General features: G+C 44.5%; 1 protein-coding gene across 1 annotated transcript in view; it reads right to left on the reverse strand.

Annotated features, from left to right (window-relative positions):
- DIRAS1 (DIRAS family GTPase 1) overlaps nucleotides 1–23,091 on the reverse strand; it is a 43,581-nt gene extending 20,490 nt beyond the window's left edge. Inside the window, exon 1 of the mRNA XM_066604684.1 lies at nucleotides 22,934–23,091. The gene's annotated coding sequence lies outside the window, so the exon portion shown is untranslated. The remainder of the gene's footprint in view (nucleotides 1–22,933) is intronic.
- Between the last annotated feature and the right edge of the window lie 379 nt (nucleotides 23,092–23,470).

Genomic DNA, 23,470 nt, shown 5'->3' on the forward strand with positions numbered 1-23,470 from the left:
GGATGGATGGGGCCGTCAGTATACTCCTCACCTCCAGCTGCAGCAGTGATGGGGGCTCTGATATACATGTGTATATATATATATATATATATATAGGATGGATGGGGCCGTCAGTATACTTCTCACCTCCAGCTACAGCAGTGATGGGGGCTTTGATATATATATAGGATGGATGGGCCCGTCAGTATACTCCTCACCTCCAGCAGTGATGGGGGCTCTGATATACATATATATATAGGATGGATGGGGCCGTCAGTATACTCCTCACCTCCAGCAGTGATGGGGGCTCTGATATACATATATATATATAGGATGGATGGGGCCGTGAGTATACTCCTCACCTCCAGCTGCAGCAGTGATGGGGGCTCTGATATACATATATATATATATAGGATGGATGGGGCCGTCAGTATACTCCTCACCTCCAGCTGCAGCAGTGATGGGGGCTTGGATATATATATAGGATGGATGGGGCCGTCAGTATACTCATCCCCTCCAGCTGCAGCAGTGATGGGGGCTCTGATATACATATATATATAGGATGGATGGGGCTGTCAGTATACTCCTCACCTCCAGCTGCAGCAGGGATGGGGGCTCTGACATATCTATATATATATAAAGCTGAAAGCCCTCACTGACTCACTGACTGACTCACTGACTGACTCACTGACTGACTGACTCGCCAAAAGCTCTCCAACTTCCCGATGTCGTAGAAACATGAATTTTGGCATGAGCATAGATTATCTCCAAAATAGGAAAAGTAATTGGGTCCCAACTCGATTATTCAATTCTAGCGCAAAAGAATTGGCGTAGAAATTTAACGTACATAATCTAAATCACTCACTTCCCAATGTCATAGAAACGTGAAATTTGGCACGAGCATTGATTATGTCATAAAAAGGAAAAGCTAATGGGTCCCAACTCGATTATTCAATTCTAGCGCAAAAGAATTAGCGTCGAAATTTTACGTGCGGAATGTAATTTTCTCACTTTCCGGTCCGGTGTCATAGAAACGTGAAATTTGGCACGAGCATTGATTATGTCATAAATAGGAAAAGCTAATGGGTCCCAACTCGATTATTCAATTCTAGCGCAAAAGAATTAGCGTCAAAATTTTACGTGCGGAATGTAATTTTCTCACTTTCCGGTGTCATAGAAACGTGAAATTTGGCACGAGCATTGATTATGTCATAAATAGGAAACGCTAATGGGTCCCAACTCGATTATTCAATTCTAGCGCAAAAGAATTAGCGTCCAAATTTTACGTGCAGAATGTAATTTTCTCACTTTCCGGTGTCATAGAAACGGGAAATTTGGCACGAGCATTGATTATGTCATATATAGGAAAAGCGTATGGGTCCCAACTCCATTATTCAATTCTATGCGCAAAAGAATTGGCGTCAAAATTTTACGTGCGGAATGTAATTTTCTCACTTTCACCATCAGAGCCACAGGCTTTATCCTTTTATTTATTTGTTTTTCTATTCTTGGGTGCTTTTAGGGATACTTTGGCGAATCAGATATCTGACATCTATTTGCAGGCTCTATTAGATAGCTCCTCTAATACCCTCACTGGGTTTTATGATAGAACTATTTGCTGTTCATGAGCTGCTGACTCCTGAAATTGGTTGCACCATCTGCAGCTAATACACCAAATAAGGGTCAAAAAAAATCTCTAGGGCTTATTAGCCTTTTTGGGGCTGTTGCATTTATCTCTGCAACAACTATTTGCTGTTCATGAGCTGCTGACTCTTGAAACTGGCTGCACCATCTGCAGCTAATACACCAAATAAGGGTCAAAAAAATCTCTAGGGTTTATTAGCCTTTTTGGGGCTGTTGCATTTATCTCTGCAACAACTTCTTTTGCCTGCGGCAATCAATACCTAGTTCTGGGCAAGATCTACTTGTGGGCTTCTTGTGGTGAATCGCATTCAGCCCTAGCTGTACTGTTATTTGTCACTATAGCTATCCATTGTGTGGATTTCCCAAGAACTTGGCTATAGAGACACGCCATGGCGATTTAGTGCTCGAAATTGTCCTGAATAAATCAGATGCTGTGATCCAGTCGATATATGATCGTGCACATAAATTGCGCTTTCCCAAGCCACCCTCTTCTAATATTTTAAAATATCTATTTATCACGAAAAAACAACAAAAAGCAGAATCAGTTATCATCCTGATTTATCATTCTTTCTTCAAAATATTTGTGCTCCTGATGAACCACATTCGTGTGGGGAAACGCGTTGAGCCGAGCATACTGCAATTGAATAACCCTGGTCTGCGCCGTAATTCTTGCGCATAAGGGTCTAGTTCTCTTGGAGTTTCTCCTATTTGAACCATCTCGTCATGCGCTAAGCGCTATATTGTAATCACAGAGGGGCGAATTTTTGTTAGGAAGAGGTTCCCTACCTAAAATACTCTGCGGGGGGCATTATACTCACAGGCGCCCTACAGCAGATAGAGCCTTCCTCCTACCTCCTATGTGATATAAATAAAAAATAGAGGACATAACATTAGTAGTCCTTTATCAATACTGATTTTTCTAGCCTCCATAAGTTTCCTGAGATAAGGAAGAGGCGACCTTTGTGTTTTTGTGTGGTTGTTTTGTTCGTCCATGCGATACGCATGTGTGTGAGCCCATTCATGTTTTTAAGTTAAATTTCCATTAAAGTATATACATTTTAGTCTATAACTGTGATAAGGGCCAAATAATTTAGTCTATAGACTTTTTCTGTCTCTGTGACAATTCTAGCGCAAAAGAATTAGCGTCCAAATTTTACGTGCAGAATGTAATTTTCTCACTTTCCGGGGTCATAGAAACGGGAAATTTGGCACGAGCATTGATTATGTCATAAATAGGAAAAGCTAATGGGTCCCAACTCCATTATTCAATTCTAGCGCAAAAGAATTGGCGTCCAAATTTTACGTAGATAATCTAAATCTCTCACTTCCCAATGTCATAGAAACATGAAATTTGGCACAAACATTGATTGTGTCATATATATGAAAATTAATGGGTCCCAACTCGATTATTCAATTCTAAGCGCAAAAGAATTAGTGTCCAAATTTTATGCACGTAATCTAATTCTCTCACTTCCTGATGTCATTTTATATAAAGAAAACGTCGCATGGTTACCTCCCCGTGGTGTTTCCTGGGTAACGCAGAGAACTATGCAAAATGGTGAACATATGTTTTTCCTCAGTATCTCTAAAGTAACCACGACTTCATAAGATTTTCCGTGTGAACACCAGATAAACACCAGAACCAAATTAACTCGGGCGAAGCCGGGTATATCAGCTAGTACATATATATATAAAGACGAAAGCCCTCACTGACTCACTGACTGACTCACTGACTGACTCACTGACTCACTGACTGACTCACTGACTGACTCACTGACTGACTCACTGACTGACTCACTGACTGACTGACTCGCCAAAAGTTCTCCAACTTCCCGATATCGTAGAAACATGAATTTTGGCACGAGCATAGATTATCTCCAAAATAGGAAAAGCTAATGGGTCCCAACTCGATTATTCAATTCTAGCGCAAAAGAATTGGCGTCGAAATTTTACGTACATAATCTAAATCTCTCACTTCCCAATGCCTTAGAAACGTGAAATTTGGCACAGCCATTGATTATGACATAAATAGGAAAAGCTAATGGGTCCCAACTCGATTATTCAATTCTAGCGCAAAAGAATTGGCGTTGAAATTTTACGTGCGGAAGGTAATTTTTTCACTTTCCGGTGTCATAGAAACTTGAAATTTGGCACGAGCATTGATTATGTCATAAATAGGAAAAGCTAATGGGTCCCAACTCCATTATTCAATTCTAGCGCAAAAGAATTGGCGTCGAAATTTTACGTACGGAATGTAATTTCTTCCCTTTCCGGTGTCATAGAAACAGGAAATTTGGCACGAGCATTGATTATGTCATAAATAGGAAAAGCTAATGGGTCCCAACTCCATTATTCAATTCTATGCGCAAAAGAATTAGCGTCCAAATTTTACGTGCGGAATGTAATTTTTTCACTTTCCGGTGTCATAGAAATGTGAAATTTGGCACAAGCATTGATTATGTCATAAATAGGAAAAGCTAATGGGTCCCAACTCCATTATTCAATTCTAGCGCAAAAGAATTGGCGTCGAAATTTTACGTGCGGAATGTAATTTTTTTTTCTTTCCGTTGTCATAGAAACAGGAAATTTGGTACGAGCATTGATTATGTCATAAATAGGAAAAGTTCATAGGTCCCAACATAATTATTCAATTCTAGCGCAACAGAATTGGCGTCCAAATTTTACGTGCGGAATGTAATTTTTTCACTTTCCGGTGTCATAGAAACATGAAATTTGGCACAGGCATTGATTATTTCATAAATAGGAAAAGCTAATAGGTCCCAACTCCATTATTCAATTTTATGCGCAAAAGAATTAGCGTCCAAATTTTACGTGCGGAATGTAATTTTTTCACTTTCCGGTGTCATAGAAACAGGAAATTTGGCACGAGCATTGATTATGTCATAAATAGGAAAAGCTAATGGGTCCCAACTCCATTATTCAATTCTATGCGCAAAAGAATTAGCGTCCAAATTTTACGTGCGGAATGTAATTTTCTCACTTTCCGGTGTCACAGAAACGGGAAATTTGGCACGAGCATTGATTATGTCATAAATAGGAAAAGCTAATGGGTCCCAACTCAATTATTCAATTCTATGCGCAAAAGAATTAGCGTCCAAATTTTACGTGCGGAATGTAATTTCTTCCCTTTCCGGTGTCATAGAAACGGGAAATTTGGCATGAGCATTGATTATGTCATAAATAGGAAAAGCTAATGGGTCCCAACTCCATTATTCAATTCTATGCGCAAAAGAATTAGCGTCCAAATTTTACGTGCGGAATGTAATTTTTTCACTTTCCGGTGTCATAGAAACAGGAAATTTGGCACGAGCATTGATTATGTCATAAATAGGAAAAGCTAATGGGTCCCAACTCCATTATTCAATTCTATGCGCAAAAGAATTAGCGTCCAAATTTTACGTGCGGAATGTAATTTTCTCACTTTCCGGTGTCACAGAAACGGGAAATTTGGCACGAGCATTGATTATGTCATAAATAGGAAAAGCTAATGGGTCCCAACTCAATTATTCAATTCTATGCGCAAAAGAATTAGCGTCCAAATTTTACGTGCGGAATGTAATTTCTTCCCTTTCCGGTGTCATAGAAACGGGAAATTTGGCATGAGCATTGATTATGTCATAAATAGGAAAAGCTAATGGGTCCCAACTCCATTATTCAATTCTATGCGCAAAAGAATTAGCGTCCAAATTTTACGTGCGGAATGTAATTTTTTCACTTTCCGGTGTCATAGAAATGTGAAATTTGGCACAAGCATTGATTATGTCATAAATAGGAAAAGCTAATGGGTCCCAACTCCATTATTCAATTCTATGCGCAAAAGAATTAGCGTCCAAATTTTACGTGCAGAATGCAATTTTCTCACTTTCCGGTGTCATAGAAACGGGAAATTTGGCACGAGCATTGATTATGTCATAAATAGGAAAAGCTAATGGGTCCCAACTCAATTATTCAATTCTATGCGCAAAAGAATTAGCGTCCAAATTTTACGTGCGGAATGTAATTTCTTCCCTTTCCGGTGTCATAGAAACGGGAAATTTGGCACGAGCATTGATTATGTCATAAATAGGAAAAGCTAATGGGTCCCAACTCAATTATTCAATTCTATGCGCAAAAGAATTAGCGTCCAAATTTTACGTGCGGAATGTAATTTCTTCCCTTTCCGGTGTCATAGAAACGGGAAATTTGGCATGAGCATTGATTATGTCATAAATAGGAAAAGCTAATGGGTCCCAACTCGATTATTCAATTCTAACGCAACAGAATTGGCGTCCAAATTTTACGTGCGGAATGTAATTTTTTCACTTTCCGGTGTCATAGAAACATGAAATTTGGCACAGGCATTGATTATTTCATAAATAGGAAAAGCTAATGGGTCCCAACTCCATTATTCAATTTTATGCGCAAAAGAATTAGCGTCCAAATTTTACGTGCGGAATGTAATTTTTTCACTTTCCGGTGTCATAGAAACAGGAAATTTGGCACGAGCATTGATTATGTCATAAATAGGAAAAGCTAATGGGTCCCAACTCAATTATTCAATTCTATGCGCAAAAGAATTAGCGTCCAAATTTTACGTGCGGAATGTAATTTTTTCACTTTCCGGTGTCATAGAAACAGGAAATTTGGCACGAGCATTGATTATTTCATAAATAGGAAAAGCTAATGGGTCCCAACTCCATTATTCAATTTTATGCGCAAAAGAATTAGCGTCCAAATTTTACGTGCGGAATGTAATTTTTTCACTTTCCGGTGTCATAGAAACAGGAAATTTGGCACGAGCATTGATTATGTCATAAATAGGAAAAGCTAATGGGTCCCAACTCCATTATTCAATTCTATGCGCAAAAGAATTAGCGTCCAAATTTTACGTGCGGAATGTAATTTTCTCACTTTCCGGTGTCATAGAAATGTGAAATTTGGCACGAGCATTGATTATGTCATAAATAGGAAAAGCTAATGGGTCCCAACTCCATTATTCAATTCTATGCGCAAAAGAATTAGCGTCCAAATTTTACGTGCGGAATGTAATTTCTTCCCTTTCCGGTGTCATAGAAACGGGAAATTTGGCATGAGCATTGATTATGTCATAAATAGGAAAAGCTAATGGGTCCCAACTCCATTATTCAATTCTATGCGCAAAAGAATTAGCGTCCAAATTTTACGTGCGGAATGTAATTTCTTCCCTTTCCGGTGTCATAGAAACGGGAAATTTGGCATGAGCATTGATTATGTCATAAATAGGAAAAGCTATAGGGTCCCAACTCCATTATTCAATTCTAACGCAACAGAATTGGCGTCCAAATTTTACGTGCGGAATGTAATTTTTTCACTTTCCGGTGCCATAGAAACGTGAAATTTGGTACGAGCATTGATTATGTCATACATAGGAAAAGCTAATGGGTCCCAACTTCATTATTCAATTCTATGCGCAAAAGAATTAGCGTCGAAATTTCACGTGCGGAATGTAATTTTCTCACTTTCCGGTGTCATAGAAATGTGAAATTTGGCACGAGCATTGATTATGTCATAAATAGGAAAAGCTAATGGGTCCCAACTCCATTATTCAATTCTATGCGCAAAAGAATTAGCGTCCAAATTTTACGTGCGGAATGTAATTTTCTCACTTTCCGGTGTCATAGAAACGGGAAATTTGGCACGGGCATTGATTATGTCATAAATAGGAAAAGCTAATGGGTCCCAACTCAATTATTCAATTCTATGCGCAAAAGAATTAGCGTCCAAATTTTACATGCGGAATGTAATTTCTTCCCTTTCCGGTGTCATAGAAACGGGAAATTTGGCATGAGCATTGATTATGTCATAAATAGGAAAAGCTAATGGGTCCCAACTCCATTATTCAATTCTAACGCAACAGAATTGGCGTCCAAATTTTACGTGCGGAATGTAATTTTTTCACTTTCCGGTGCCATAGAAACGTGAAATTTGGTACGAGCATTGATTATGTCATACATAGGAAAAGCTAATGGGTCCCAACTTGATTATTCAATTCTAGCGCAAAAGAATTGTCGTCGAAATTTTACGTGCGGAATGTAATTCTCTCACTTTCCAATGTCATAGAAACAGGAAATTTGGCAGGAGCATTTATTATGTCACAAATAGGAAAAGCTAATGGGTCCCAACTCCATTATTCAATTCTATGCGCAAAAGAATTAGCGTCGAAATTTCACGTGCGGAATGTAATTTTCTCACTTTCCGGTGTCATAGAAATGTGAAATTTGGCACGAGCATTGATTATGTCATAAATAGGAAAAGCTAATGGGTCCCAACTCCATTATTCAATTCTATGCGCAAAAGAATTAGCGTCCAAATTTTACGTGCGGAATGTAATTTTCTCACTTTCCGGTGTCATAGAAACGGGAAATTTGGCACGGGCATTGATTATGTCATAAATAGGAAAAGCTAATGGGTCCCAACTCAATTATTCAATTCTATGCGCAAAAGAATTAGCGTCCAAATTTTACATGCGGAATGTAATTTCTTCCCTTTCCGGTGTCATAGAAACGGGAAATTTGGCATGAGCATTGATTATGTCATAAATAGGAAAAGCTAATGGGTCCCAACTCCATTATTCAATTCTAACGCAACAGAATTGGCGTCCAAATTTTACGTGCGGAATGTAATTTTTTCACTTTCCGGTGCCATAGAAACGTGAAATTTGGTACGAGCATTGATTATGTCATACATAGGAAAAGCTAATGGGTCCCAACTTGATTATTCAATTCTAGCGCAAAAGAATTGTCGTCGAAATTTTACGTGCGGAATGTAATTCTCTCACTTTCCAATGTCATAGAAACAGGAAATTTGGCAGGAGCATTTATTATGTCACAAATAGGAAAAGCTAATGGGTCCCAACTCCATTATTCAATTCTATGCGCAAAAGAATTAGCATTCCAAATTTTACGTGCGGAATGTAATTTTCTCACTTTCCGGTGTCATAGAAACGGGAAATTTGGCACGAGCATTGATTATGTCATAAATAGGAAAAGCTAATGGGTTCCAACTTGATTATTCAATTCTATGCGCAAAAGAATTAGCGTCGAAATTTCACGTGCGGAATGTAATTTTCTCACTTTCCGGTGTCATAGAAACGGGAAATTTGGCACGAGCATTGATTATGTCATAAATAGGAAAAGTTAATAGGTCCCAACTCCATTATTCAATTCTATGCGCAAAAGAATTAGCGTCGAAATTTTACGTGCGGAATGTAATTTTCTCACTTTCCGGTGTCATAGAAACGGGAAATTTGGCACAAGCATTGATTATGTCATAAATATGAAAATTAATGGGTCCCAACTCGATTATTCAATTCTAAGCGCAAAAGAATTAGTGTCCAAATTTTATGTACGTAATCTAATTCTCTCACTTCCTGATGTCATTTTATATGAAGGAAACGTCGCATGGTTGCCTCCCCGTGTTACTTCCTGGGTAACGCAGAGAACTATGCAAAATGGTGAACATATGTTTTTCCTCAGTATCTCTAATGTAACCACGACTTCATAAGCTTTTCCGTGTGAACACCAGATAAACACCAGTACCAAATTAACTCGGGCGAAGCCGGGTATATCAGCTAGTCTATATATATATAGCTGAAAGCCCTCACTGACTCACTGACTGACTTGCCAAAAGTTCTCCAACTTCCCGATATCGTAGAAACATGAATTTTGGCACGAGCATAGATTATCTCCAAAATAGGAAAAGTAATTGGGTCCCAACTCGATTATTCAATTCTAGCGCAAAAGAATTGGCGTCGAAATTTTACGTACATAATCTAAATCTGTCACTTCCCAATGCCTTAGAAACTTAAAATTTGGCACGGGCATTGATTATGACATAAATAGGAAAAGCTAATGGGTCCCAACTCCATTATTCAATTCTATGCGCAAAAGAATTAGCGTCCAAATTTTACATACGGAATCTAATTTTCTCACTTTCCGGTGTCATAGAAACGGGAAATTTGGCACGAGCATTGATTATGTCATAAATAGGAAAAGTTCATAGGTCCCAACTCGATTATTCAATTCTATGCGCAAAAGAATTAGCGTCCAAATTTTACGTACAGAATGTAATTTCTTCCCTTTCCGGTGTCATAGAAACAGGAAATTTGGCACGAGCATTGATTATGTCATATATAGGAAAAGCTAATGGGTCCCAACTCGATTATTCAATTCTAGCGCAAAAGAATTGGCGTCGAAATTTTACGTGCGGAATGTAATTTTTTCACTTTCCGGTGTCATAGAAACGGGAAATTTGGCACGAGCATTGATTATGTCATAAATAGGAAAAGCTTATGGGTCCCAACTCAATTATTCAATTTTATGCGCAAAAGAATTAGCGTCCAAATTTTACGTGCGGAATGTAATTTTTTCACTTTCCGGTGTCATAGAAACGTGAAATTTGGTATGAGCATTGATTATGTCATATATAGGAATATATTATGAAATCTAACTTGAATTGTTCAAACTATACTTTGTATTTTGCTTGTCCTTATTCCTGTTCTTTTACCATTAATTTGCCTTTATTAACCTGTAGTAAATACATTTTTCTTAACTTGACCACCCCGTGTGCGTCCTTTCTGGTTGCGGAGACCAAACCACCTGCCTTGCTCTCGGTTCACAAATTGGCGTAGTCGGCAGGATCCGCTTTCCAGAATGGACGGCAACGCACCAGTTAGAGGGGATGGTGCCAGAGGAGGAATGACAGCAGGGGCTATAGTGAGTCAGTTAGTTAAATTTGATGGCAATAATATGTCTGTGAGTATGTGGGTGGAGCAGATAAGAATGGTACAGCGAATGTACCAGACCGCACCAGAAGTACTAGTAGAGCTAGCAATATTGATGTTACAAGGTGATGCTAAGACCACAGTGATATTAAGGCCATTCGATCAAAGGCAGACATTTGAGCAAGTGGTACAGATTCTAAAAACCATCTATGGAGAAACAGCATTGCTGGGATCCCTGCAGACTCGATTCTTCCAGAGAGTGCAACAGGAGAATGAAAGTCTCCCCCAATATGCAAATGCCCTACAAGAACTGATCCGAGATATTCAAGGAAAGGAAAGAGGCTCACCGGCCTTCTGTAACCCTGATCGGACTCTTCGTGACCAGTTTGTTCTGGGGATCCGCGATGGTAGTTTGACTGTTGCTATGCAGGACTTTATACGACGAGAGACTAATGCTAAATTTCATGACGTGCAGGTAGAGGCCATCTCACGTGCCAATAGTATTGTCCCAAAGCCCCAGACCGCAGTTGGAGTCACTTTGTCGCAGGGGGCTAGCTCAAGCCTAGAAACAGTAGAAAGAGTGCCAGCTAAAGAAATTCTAACAGTAATGCAGAAATTGCAAGAGCAAATGGAACGCTTGCAAACCTGTTGTTATGAAAACTCTATGAGAATTGCAGACTTCCAGAGAACTAGAGATGAAGGAGTGGGCCGTCCACACCAAGAAGGTCAGAACCACCCACAACCCCGCTGTAGGGATGAGAACAGGACCTACCGAAGGGGTCCCAATAATTTAGTACGGCGCTCAGGAGAAACCGAAGGGGCTTACCGAAGGAGCCCAAATCGATGTCCAGAACGACGGGAAATACGCTGCTGGGAGTGTGGACGGATGGGCCACGTTGCTGCCAGATGTCCAGACCAGCGACAAGTTTATGAGAGACTAACGTTAAATTAAGGTCCCCTGCTGCTGTAGGGCACGGAGTAGGGGAGACTGAGAAGGAGATTATATGGGGAAAATGCCCTGATGATGACCTAATTGCTGCAAGTCCTGTCATCCAAATGGAATTAGAAGGTATTCCGGTTATCGGGATGATTGACACGGGTTCTCAAGTAACGACTCTGAGTAGAGATTGTTATGAACGGTACTTCCGACATGTGAAATATGATCCCCATACATTCGTACGAGTGGTCGCAGCCAACCAGTTACCAGTCCCAGTAGTGGGAGTGACCTGGATGAATGTCCGGTTATGTGGTCAAGATCTAGGTAAGAAAGGCATTGTGGTGGTACAGGAGCCACATGAAGTAAAGGCCCCTGTCATTTTGGGGATGAATGTGCTAAAAGAATTGGATCAGATCCTCTTTGAAAAGAAAGGTCATGGTTATTGGAAACAAACTACCACCCATCGGCCTACTCAAGCAGCGTTCCAGTGGCTGATCCGGATATGTGGCTTACAGGAAAGCTCGGATGCACAGCGTCCTCTGGCACGAATTTCTGTCCCTATGCATACAAAAGTTACACTGCCACCCCGTCGGGAGATGATAGTGTCCATGCCTGTAGGCACCTGTCGGAAATTAGAAGGCATAGCTGTCTTGGTAGAACCACTGCCGGCAGCCGAAGGAGGTGTTGATCCGCTAGTAGCCCGTTCCTTGGCAATAGTTCGCAATGGGAGAGTACCACTCCGCTGTGTAAACACCCGGGACCAGAGTGTAGATCTGACACCAGGAAGGATGTTGGCTAACATCTATGTAACTCCGGAAGAAGTATAGGGGGTAACGCCGATGCATCTGAAGCCGGCTGAAAGAGATGAGTGGACCATAACCGTGTCTATGGGAGAAGATGAGGGTCCCTCCTCTGAATGGAATGGCTGTGCAATTCGAGAACAGGTGAAGATGGAGACTTATTCGTGTTCTCCAAAACAGGCCCAGAAGATAGATGAGCTGTTGTGGGAAAACAGAGCCACTTTCACGCGTTACGCTGAAGATTTTGGATGTACAACTGGGGTCTGCCATGAGATTCCCACAGGAGACACCCCTCCAAAAAAGCCAAAGTCCCTGGGCAGCTCCAGTGGTGTTAGTAAAAAAAAAAGATGGGTCTCTTCGGTTTTGTGTAGACTATCGGAAGTTAAATGCCTGCACCGTGAGAGATTCCTACCCCTTACCCCGGAATGAGGAGTCCCTCTCAGCGCTAGGGAGAGCTCGGTACTTCTCCTCACTAGATCTGGCTAGTGGGTATTGGCAGGTGCCGATGGCTGAGAAAGACAAGGAGAAGACAGCTTTCATCTTGCCCATGGGACTATATGAATTTAACTGGATGCCCTTCGGGCTGACAAATGCACCCGGAACGTTCCCGAGATTGATGGAGAAATGTCTCGGTGACTTCAACTTTGAGTTCACTCTCATCTACTTGGATGACATTATAGTGTATTCTGCAACCTTTGAAGACCATCTCTACCAACTGGGTCAAGTATTTCGACGATTGCGGGAACACGGGCTCAAATTAAAACCCAGCAAATGTCGGTTGTTCCAATCTGAAATTGATTACTTGGGTCATCGCGTATCAGGAGAAGGGGTGAGACCGTCGAGGGACAAGATAGCGGCTATTCAGGATTGGCCGACACCAACTACCCTGCGAGAAGTAAGGGCGTTTCTTGGAGTAGCCGGTTACTATCGACGGTTTATTAAGGATTTTGCCAGGATAGCAGCACCACTAAATGCCCTCCTACGGGGCACATCTGGTGGTCCGAAGAACCGGCCTGTGAAATGGGGAACTGAACAGGAAAAAGCCTTCCGGGAATTGAAGGATGCTCTGACAACGACCCCAATCTTGGTGTACGCTGATTACCACTTACCGTTCCAGCTATATACGGATGCGAGCCTGTATGGTCTTGGAGCAGTGCTTTCCCAGGTTCAGGATGGCCAGAAGCGGGTTATAGCATACGCCAGCTGGTCTTTGCGGGATTCTGAAAGAAATCCTGAGAATTATAGTTCATTTAAGTTGGAGCTGTTGGCACTAGTATGGGCCATGACTGAGAAATTCTCTGAATACTTGACTGGGGCTGAAGTTTTAGTACTGACTGACAACAACTCATTAGCTCATCTGGAAAATGCCAAGCTTGGGGCTTTAGAGCAGAGGTGGATAGCCTAAGTTCAATTATCACATTAAGTATCGGTCCAAGACAGAGAACCAGAATGCTGATGGACTTTCTAGGGTAACTACCCAGACCCCCACAGGAGATGTGGATCACGAGTTAGAGCATGTGGAGGTGCCTGACTTCAGCAGATTTTCACAGGCCTTGGCCACCGCTAATCAGTGTGAAATGGAAGGGACTGAAGTGGCTCCTTTCTTTGGTCCCTCAAGACAGGAATGGGCACAGATGCAGCAGGCCCATAAGGGGCTGGCACGGATGATCAAGTTTGTTGAGGAAGGCAAGAAGCCCTGTAGAGAGGAAAGAGAACGACTGACACGGGAGATATTATCGGTTCTGAGTCAGTGGGAGAAGTTGGAGATGAAAAATGGAGTTCTATGCCGAAAGGTTTATCTACCTTCTGAAATCGACGTTCGATACCAAATTGTGGTGCCTAGTGAACTGGCTCGCTCATTGGCGATGGAGGCTCATAACAAGAATGGTCACTTTGGTCACGAGAAGACCTTTAGTTGGTTACAGTGTCTGATTTACTGCCATGGTCTCCGTCAAATGGTTGAAGAAGTATGCCGCAGCTGTCGAACTTGTGAGATCCATAAGGCAATAGAACAGAGGGCTCCCCTGCAAACCATAGTGACCCAGGAACCTTTGGAAATCGTCATGATAGACTATCTAATGGTGGGCCCATCCAACAGCGGGCATCAGTATTGCCTCGTAATGGTGGACCACTTCACCAAATTTGCAGTGGTAACCGCCACCAAGGACCAGACAGCTGAGTCAGCGGCTTGGGCTCTGTGTCAAGATTTCATTCGAGTGTATGGGTGTCCTCAACGCATCCACTCCGATCAGGGAGCCTGCTTTGAGGGCCATGTAATGAAGGAAGTTCAACGTATCTATGGAATAGAGAAGTCGCACACAACTCCATACCATCCTCAAGGGAACGGGGCCTGTGAAAGATTCAACAGAACTCTGCTACAGATGCTGCGGACGCTGGTGGAAGACAAGAAGTTACAATGGCCTCAGTTCTTGTCTGAGATGGTCTGGGCCTATAATAATCAAGTCCATTCTACAACCGGGTACTCCCCTTATACTCTCTTCTTTGGGCGTTCTGGACGAAGTATGGGAGAATTACAGCTGACTGATGTGGATGGGTTCCCTCCAAGGGATCCAAACTCCTGGGTACGAGCACATTGGCAGAGACTTGAGACGATCCATCGATTGGTACGGCAGCGTCTACGAGAACATTCTCATTCTGATAAGACCCCAGTGCAAGAAGCACCATTGCAGCCAGGCGACCTGGTTCTGGTGCGTGTCAAGAAGCCCCAAGGGAAGCTGGAAAGCAGATGGGAGGCTGTGCCATATCGTGTTGTTTGCCGCAAGTATGCCAATGGGCCAGTGTACCAAGTCCAGAAGGAAGGAGCTGATTATGTTCGAGTACTTCACAGAAATATGCTGCGCCTATGTCATTCTGAAGAAACAAATTGTACCAGAACTGCTAACGTCAATGAGCTCCCACAGTCAGAGACTGGTGGTGGGGAATGGGCCTATGACGATGAGGATGATTGCTGGCCGATCCTTGCTCCTGAGGATGTTCCACCGGTGACTACTGAGCCTCCAGCCTGTGCCCTCACTGGTGCGGAGTCTGCTAGTACTTCTCAGCCCATGGCTCAAGTGCCCCAGAGTATTTCACAGGTCCTCAGACGGACCACTAGGACAAATGCTGGTAACCCCCTGTTCGGTATTTGCAGGATGAGTTTGTTTGGCCTGCCATACAACGGTACACTACCACTTTGCGCATAAAAGTACAACCCTCTGGATATTCAGTCGTTGTGACGACACAGAGAGAGCAGCAGCCATCTTTGCAGAGAGAGAACCAAGTGTCTGTGCTGCATTGAGAGTGTGTGGAGATCTTAGAGGACTTTCCTGTGCAGCTAACCTGTGTGTAATTCAGTCCAGAGGCAGACAGAGTATAAAGAGACAGTATGTTCAGTGGAGCCATGCTGAAAGGACTGTGCCCAGTGGCTAACCAGTAATACTGACATTGTGGCTGTGGACATTGCAACCAAAGTTATAGACTGGCAGTGCTGTTGAGTACCGGACGGTAACTGCACAACCCCTGGCTTATATCCCACCGCGGTGTATGGATTCCGCAGGACTGTTAGTGTGCTGAGCTACTTGCTGTTGGATCCCATTTCATCCATTTGGTTTTCCCGCCTGCTGAGAAGAATCTTATTGCCTCGGATGTTGTGATAACCGTGAGGAGAGGACGCTTCGCTATACAAGGAAGGAACGACATTGGGCCCCAACGCACGCTTCTACAAACTGTAAGCAGTCCACCCGGACCACTGGTAAGAGGGGTGCGCACCCAAATGTGAAGTTAGGGTCAGTTAGGGATAGTTTTGGGACTATTGTTCTTTCGGTGTCCGTGCTGTGGAGGTGGACAGAGTAAACGTGGAATATACTGTGAAATCTAACTTGAATTGTTCCAGCTATACTTTGTATTTCGCTTGTCCTTATTCCTGTTCTTTTACCATTAACTTGCCTTTATTAACCTGTAGTAAATACATTTTTCTTAATTTGACCACCCCGTGTGCGTCCTTTCTGGTTGAGGAGACCAAACCACCTGCCTTGCTCTCGGTTCACAAGTATACTCCTCACCTCCAGCAGTGATGGGGGCTCTGATATACATATATATATAGGATGGATGGGGCTGTCAGTATACTCATGCCCTCCAGCTGCAGCAGTGATGGGGGCTTTGATATATATATATAGGATGGATGGGGCCGTCAGTATACTCCTCACCTCCAGCTGCAGCAGTGATGGGGGCTTTGATATATATATATATAGGATGGATGGGGCCGTCAGTATACTCCTCACCTCCAGCAGTGATGGGGGCTCTGATATACATATATATATATAGGATGGATGGGGCCGTCAGTATACTCCTCACCTCCAGCTGCAGCAGTAATGGGGGCTCTAATATAGATATATATATAGGATGGATGGGGCCGTCAGTATACTCATCCCCTCCAGCTGCAGCAGTGATGGGGGCTCTGATATACATATATATATATATATAGGATGGATGGGGCCGTCAGTATACTCCTCACCTCCAGCTGTAGCAGTGATGGGGGCTCTGATATACATATATATATATAGGATGGATGGGGCCGTCAGTATACTCCTGATCCTCAGCTGCAGCAGTGATGGGGGCTCTGTTGTGCATATATATATAGGATGGATGGGGCTGTCAGTATACTCCTCACCTCCAGCTGTAGCAGTGATGGGGGCTCTGAAATACATATATATATATATATATATATATATATATAGGATGGATGGGGCCGTCAGTATACTCCTCACCTCCAGCTGCAGCAGTGATGGGGGCTCTGATATACATATATATATATAGGATGGATGGGGCCGTCAGTATACTCCTCACCTCCAGCTGCAGCAGTGATGGGGGCTCTGTTATACATATATATATAGGATGGATGGGGCCGTCAGTATACTCATCCCCTCCAGCTGCAGCAGTGATGGGGGCTCTGATATACATATATATATATAGGATGGATGGGGCTGTCAGTATACTCCTCACCTCCAGCTGCAGCAGTCATGGGGGCTCTGATATACATATATATATATAGGATGGATGGGGCCGTCAGTATACTCCTCACCTCCAGATGCAGCAGTGATGGGGGCTCTGATATACATATATATATATAGGATGGATGGGGCCGTCAGTATACTCCTCACCTCCAACAACAGCAGTGATGGGGGCTTTGATATACATATAGGATGGATGGGGCCGTCAGTATACTCCTCACCTCCAGCATTGATGGGGTCTCTGATATATAGGATGTAAGGAGCCATCAGTATACTCATCCCCTCCAGCTGCGGCAGTGATGGGGGCTCTGATATACATATATATATATAGGATGGATGGGGCCATCAGTATACTCCTCACCTCCAGCTGCAGCAGTGATGGGGGCTCTGATATACATATATATATATAGGATGGATGGGGCCGTCAGTATACTCATCCCCTCCAGCTGCAGCAGTGATGGGAGTTCTGATATACATGTATATATATAGGATAGATGAGGCCGTCAGTATACTCCTCACCTCCAGCTGCAGCAGTGATGGGGGCTCTGATATATACATATATATATATAGGATGGATGGGGCCGTCAGTATACACCTCACCTCCAGCTGCAGCAGTGATGGGGGCTCTGATATACATATATATATATAGGATGGATGGGGCCGTCAGTATACTCCTCACCTCCAGCTGCAGCAGTGATGGGGGCTCTGATATACATATATATATATAGGATGGATGGGGTCGTCAGTATACTCCTCACCTCCAGCTGCAGCAGGGATGGGGGCTCTGATATACATGTGTATATATAGGATGGATGGGGCCGTCAGTATACTCCTCACCTCCAGCTGCAGCAGTGATGGGGGCCCTGATATATATGTATATAGGATGGATGGGGCCGTCAGTATACTCCTCGCCTCCAGCTGCAGCAGTGATGGGGGCTCTGATATACATATATATATATATAGGATTGATGGGGCCGTCAGTATACTCCTCACCTCCAGCTGCAGCAGTGATGGGGGCTCTGATATACATATATATAGGATGGATGGGGCCGTCAGTATACTCCTCACCTCCAGCTGCAGCAGGGATGGGGGCTCTGATATACATATATATAGGATGGATGGGGCCGTCAGTATACTCCTCACCTCCAGCTGCAGCAGTGATGGGGGCTCTGATATACATATATATAGGATGGATGGGGCCGTCAGTATACTCCTCACCTCCAGCTGCAGCAGTGATGGGGGCGCTGATATACATATATATATAGGATAGATGAGGCCGTCAGTATACTCCTCACCTCCAGCTGCAGCAGTGATGGGGGCTCTGATATACATGTATATATAGGATGGATGGGGCTGTCAGTATACTCCTCACCCCCAGCTGCAGCAGCGATGGGGGCTCTGATATACATATATATATATAGGATGGATGGGGCCGTCAGTATACTCCTCACCTCCAGCTGCAGCAGTGATGGGGGCTCTGGTATAGATATATATATAGGATGGATGGGGCCGTCAGTATACTCCTCACCTCCAGCTGCAGCAGTGATGGGGGCTCTGATATACATATATATATAGGATGGATGGGGCCGTCAGTATACTCCTCACCTCCAGCTGCAGCAGGGATGGGGGCTCTGATATACATATATATAGGATGGATGGGGCCGTCAGTATACTCCTCACCTCCAGCTGCAGCAGTGATGGGGGCTCTGATATACATATATATAGGATGGATGGGGCCGTCAGTATACTCCTCACCTCCAGCTGCAGCAGTGATGGGGGCGCTGATATACATATATATATAGGATAGATGAGGCCGTCAGTATACTCCTCACCTCCAGCTGCAGCAGTGATGGGGGCTCTGATATACATGTATATATAGGATGGATGGGGCTGTCAGTATACTCCTCACCCCCAGCTGCAGCAGCGATGGGGGCTCTGATATACATATATATATATAGGATGGATGGGGCCGTCAGTATACTCCTCACCTCCAGCTGCAGCAGTGATGGGGGCTCTGGTATAGATATATATATAGGATGGATGGGGCCGTCAGTATACTCCTCACCTCCAGCTGCAGCAGTGATGGGGGCTCTGATATACACTTTATATATATATATATGATGGATGGAGCCGTCAGTATACTCCTCACCTCCAGCTGCAGCAGTGATGGGGGCTCTGATATACATGTATATATATAGGATGGATGGGGCCGTCAGTATACTCCTCACCTCCAGCTGCAGCAGTGATGGGGGCTCTGATATACATATATATATATATATAGGATGGATGGGGCCGTCAGTATACTCCTCACCTCCAGCTGCAGCAGTGATGGGGGCTCTGATATACATATATACAGTATATAGGATGGATGGGGCCGTCAGTATACTCCTCACCTCCAGCTGCAGCAGTGATGGGGGCTCTGATATACATGTATATATAGGATGGATAGGGCCGTCAGTATACTCCTCACCTCCAGCTGCAGCAGTGATGGGGGCTCTGACATACATATATATATATAGGATGGATGGGGCCGTCAGTATACTCCTCACCTCCAGCAGTGATGGGGGCTCTGATATACATATATATATATAGAATGGATGGGGCCGTCAGTATACTCCTCACCTCCAGCTGCAGCAGTGATGGGGGCTCTGATATACATGTATATATAGGATGGATAGGGCCGTCAGTATACTCCTCACCTCCAGCTGCAGCAGTGATGGGGGCTCTGACATACATATATATATATAGGATGGATGGGGCCGTCAGTATACTCCTCACCTCCAGCAGTGATGGGGGCTCTGATATACATATATATATATAGGATGGATGGGGCCGTCAGTATACTCCTCACCTCCAGCTGCAGCAGTGATGGGGGCTCTGACATACATATATATATATATAGGATGGATAGGGCCGTCAGTATACTCCTCACCTCCAGCTGCAGCAGTGATGGGGGCTCTGACATACATATATATATATAGGATGGATGAGGCCGTCAGTATACTCCTCACCTCCAGCTGCAGCAGTGATGGGGGCTCTGATATACATATATATATATATAGGATGGATGGGGCCGTCAGTATACTCCTCACCTCCAGCTGCAGCAGTGATGGGGGCTCTGATATACATATATATATAGGATGGATGGGGCCGTCAGTATACTCCTCACCTCCAGCTGCAGCAGTGATGGGGGCTCTGATATATACATATATATATATAGGATGGATGGGGCCGTCAGTATACTCCTCACCTCCAGCTGCAGCAGTGATGGGGGCTCTGACATACATATATATATAGGATGGATGGGGCCATCAGTATACTCATCCCCTCCAGCTGCAGCAGGGATGGGGCTCTGATATACATATATATATATAGGATGGATGGGGCCGTCAGTATACTCCTCACCTCCAGCTGCAGCAGGGATGGGGGCTCTGATATACATATATATATATATATAGGATGGATGGGGCCGTCAGTATACTCCTCACCTCCAGCTGCAGCAGTGATGGGGGCTCTGACATACATATATATATAGGATGGATGGGGCCATCAGTATACTCATCCCCTCCAGCTGCAGCAGTGATGGGGGCTCTGATATACATATATATATAGGATGGATGGGGCCGTCAGTATACTCATCCCCTCCAGCTGCAGCAGGGATGGGGGCTCTGATATACATATATATATAGGATGGATGGGGCCGTCAGTATACTCCTCACCTCCAGCAGTAATGGGGGCTCTGATATACATATATATATATAGGATGGATGGGGCCGTCAGTATACTCCTCACCTCCAGCTGCAGCAGTGATGGTGGCTCTGATATACATATATATATATATATATATATATAGGATGGATGGGGCCGTCAGTATACTCCTCACCTCCAGCTGCAGCAGGGATGGGGGCTCTGACATACATATATATATATAGGATGGATGGGGCCGTCAGTATACTCCTCACCTCCAGCAGTGATGGGGGCTCTGATATACATATATATATATAGGATGGATGGGGCCGTCAGTATACTCCTCACCTCCAGCTGCAGCAGTGATGGTGGCTCTGATATACATATATATATAGGATGGATGGGGCCGTCAGTATACTCCTCACCTCCAGCTGCAGCAGTGATGGGGGCTCTGATATACATATATATATATATATATATATATAGGATGGATGGGGCCGTCAGTATACTCCTCACCTCCAGCTGCAGCAGTGATGGGGGCTCTGATATACATATATATATAGGATGGATGGGGCCGTCAGTATACTCCTCACCTCCAGCTGCAGCAGTGATGGGGGCTCTGATATACATATATATAGGATGGATGTGGCCGTCCGTATACTCCTCACCTCCAGCAGTGATGGGGGCTCTGATATACATATATATAGGATGGATGGGGCCATCAGTATACTCCTCACCTCCAGCTCCAGCAGTGATGGGGGCTCTGATATACATATATATATATAGGATGGATGGGGCCGTCAGTATACTCCTCACCTCCAGCTGCAGCAGTGATGGGGGCTCTGATATACATATATATATAGGATGGATGGGGCCGTCAGTATACTCCTCACCTCCAGCTGCAGCAGTGATGGGGGCTCTGATATACATATATATAGGATGGATGTGGCCGTCCGTATACTCCTCACCTCCAGCAGTGATGGGGGCTCTGATATACATATATATAGGATGGATGGGGCCGTCAGTATACTCCTCACCTCCAGCTCCAGCAGTGATGGGGGCTCTGATATACATATATATATATAGGATGGATGGGGCCGTCAGTATACTCCTCACCTCCAGCTGCAGCAGTGATGGGGGCTCTGATATACATATATATATAGGATGGATGGGGCCGTCAGTATACTCCTCACCTCCAGCTGCAGCAGTGATGGTGGCTCTGATATACATATATATATATATATATAGGATGGATGGGGCCGTCAGTATACTCCTCACCTCCAGCTGCAGCAGTGATGGGGGCTCTGATATACATATATATATAGGATGGATGGGGCCGTCAGTATACTCCTCACCTCCAGCTGCAGCAGTGATGGGGGCTCTGATATACATATATATAGGATGGATGGGGCCGTCAGTATACTCCTCACCTCCAGCTGCAGCAGTGATGGGGGCTCTGATATACATATATATAGGATGGATGTGGCCGTCCGTATACTCCTCACCTCCAGCAGTGATGGGGGCTCTGATATACATATATATAGGATGGATGGGGCCGTCAGTATACTCCTCACCTCCAGCTCCAGCAGTGATGGGGGCTCTGATATACATATATATATATAGGATGGATGGGGCCGTCAGTATACTCCTCACCTCCAGCTGCAGCAGTGATGGGGGCTCTGATATACATATATATATAGGATGGATGGGGCTGTCAGTATACTCCTCATCTCCAGCTGCAGCAGTGATGGGGGCTCTGATATACATATATATATAGGATGGATGGGGCCGTCAGTATACTCCTCACCTCCAGCTGCAGCAGTGATGGGGGCTCTGATATACATATATATATAGGATGGATGGGGCTGTCAGTATACTCCTCATCTCCAGCTGCAGCAGTGATGGGGGCTCTGATATACATATATATATAGGATGGATGGGGCTGTCAGTATACTCATCCCCTCAGCTGGCTTCCCCATGCTCTCCCCCTGTTGCCGCCTTCCGCTCCCCTCAGTATAACGCTGGCTCCTCTGCTGCAGGATTCCCCGGGATGCCATCACTGCCCCCTCTAACCGTCCTGCTGGTAGCAGTAAAGATGGAAGCGGTGGAGTCTCACCTCGTCTGTGCTGTCTGCTCGCCGCCTCCTTACAGCATTGTTCGCAGTGCTGCAGCCCGCGGCTCCTCTGCAGTGTGTGCTGTCCGCGGCTCCCAGGACGGCGGGCGGCTCTGGTGTCTTCAGTGCAGAGCCGGCTGTCCTGCAGCTTGTGGCTTGTCCTCTGTGCATCAGCAGCAGCAGCAGCAGCTCGGGTCCTGTGCTCTCTCCTCGGTGCAGCAGCCCCTGTGCTCTCTCCTCGGTGCAGCAGCTCCTGTGCTCTCCTCCGTCAGCCGCCGCCGCCTCTCTGCGCTCAGTGATTAATCATTCAGAGACATGGTGTAATTTGTCAGTGATGAGCGGCGCTCCGGGTGACTCCTCAGGATGCTGCAGGAACCCGTGGGCTGCACGGAGGTATCAGAGGGAGGGATGTGTGCGGGTGTGCTCAGCGCCGCTCAGCACACAGCGTGTACACGTACATGTCAGGAGGACCACACGACGTGTCCGCCGGAGAGCAGGGCTAGCGTGAGGTGAAGCAGAGCCGGTCGGCCGACGGCGTGA

Source organism: Eleutherodactylus coqui, chromosome 5 (assembly GCF_035609145.1).
Source record: "Eleutherodactylus coqui strain aEleCoq1 chromosome 5, aEleCoq1.hap1, whole genome shotgun sequence".
Taxonomy (NCBI): Eukaryota; Metazoa; Chordata; class Amphibia; order Anura; family Eleutherodactylidae; genus Eleutherodactylus; species Eleutherodactylus coqui.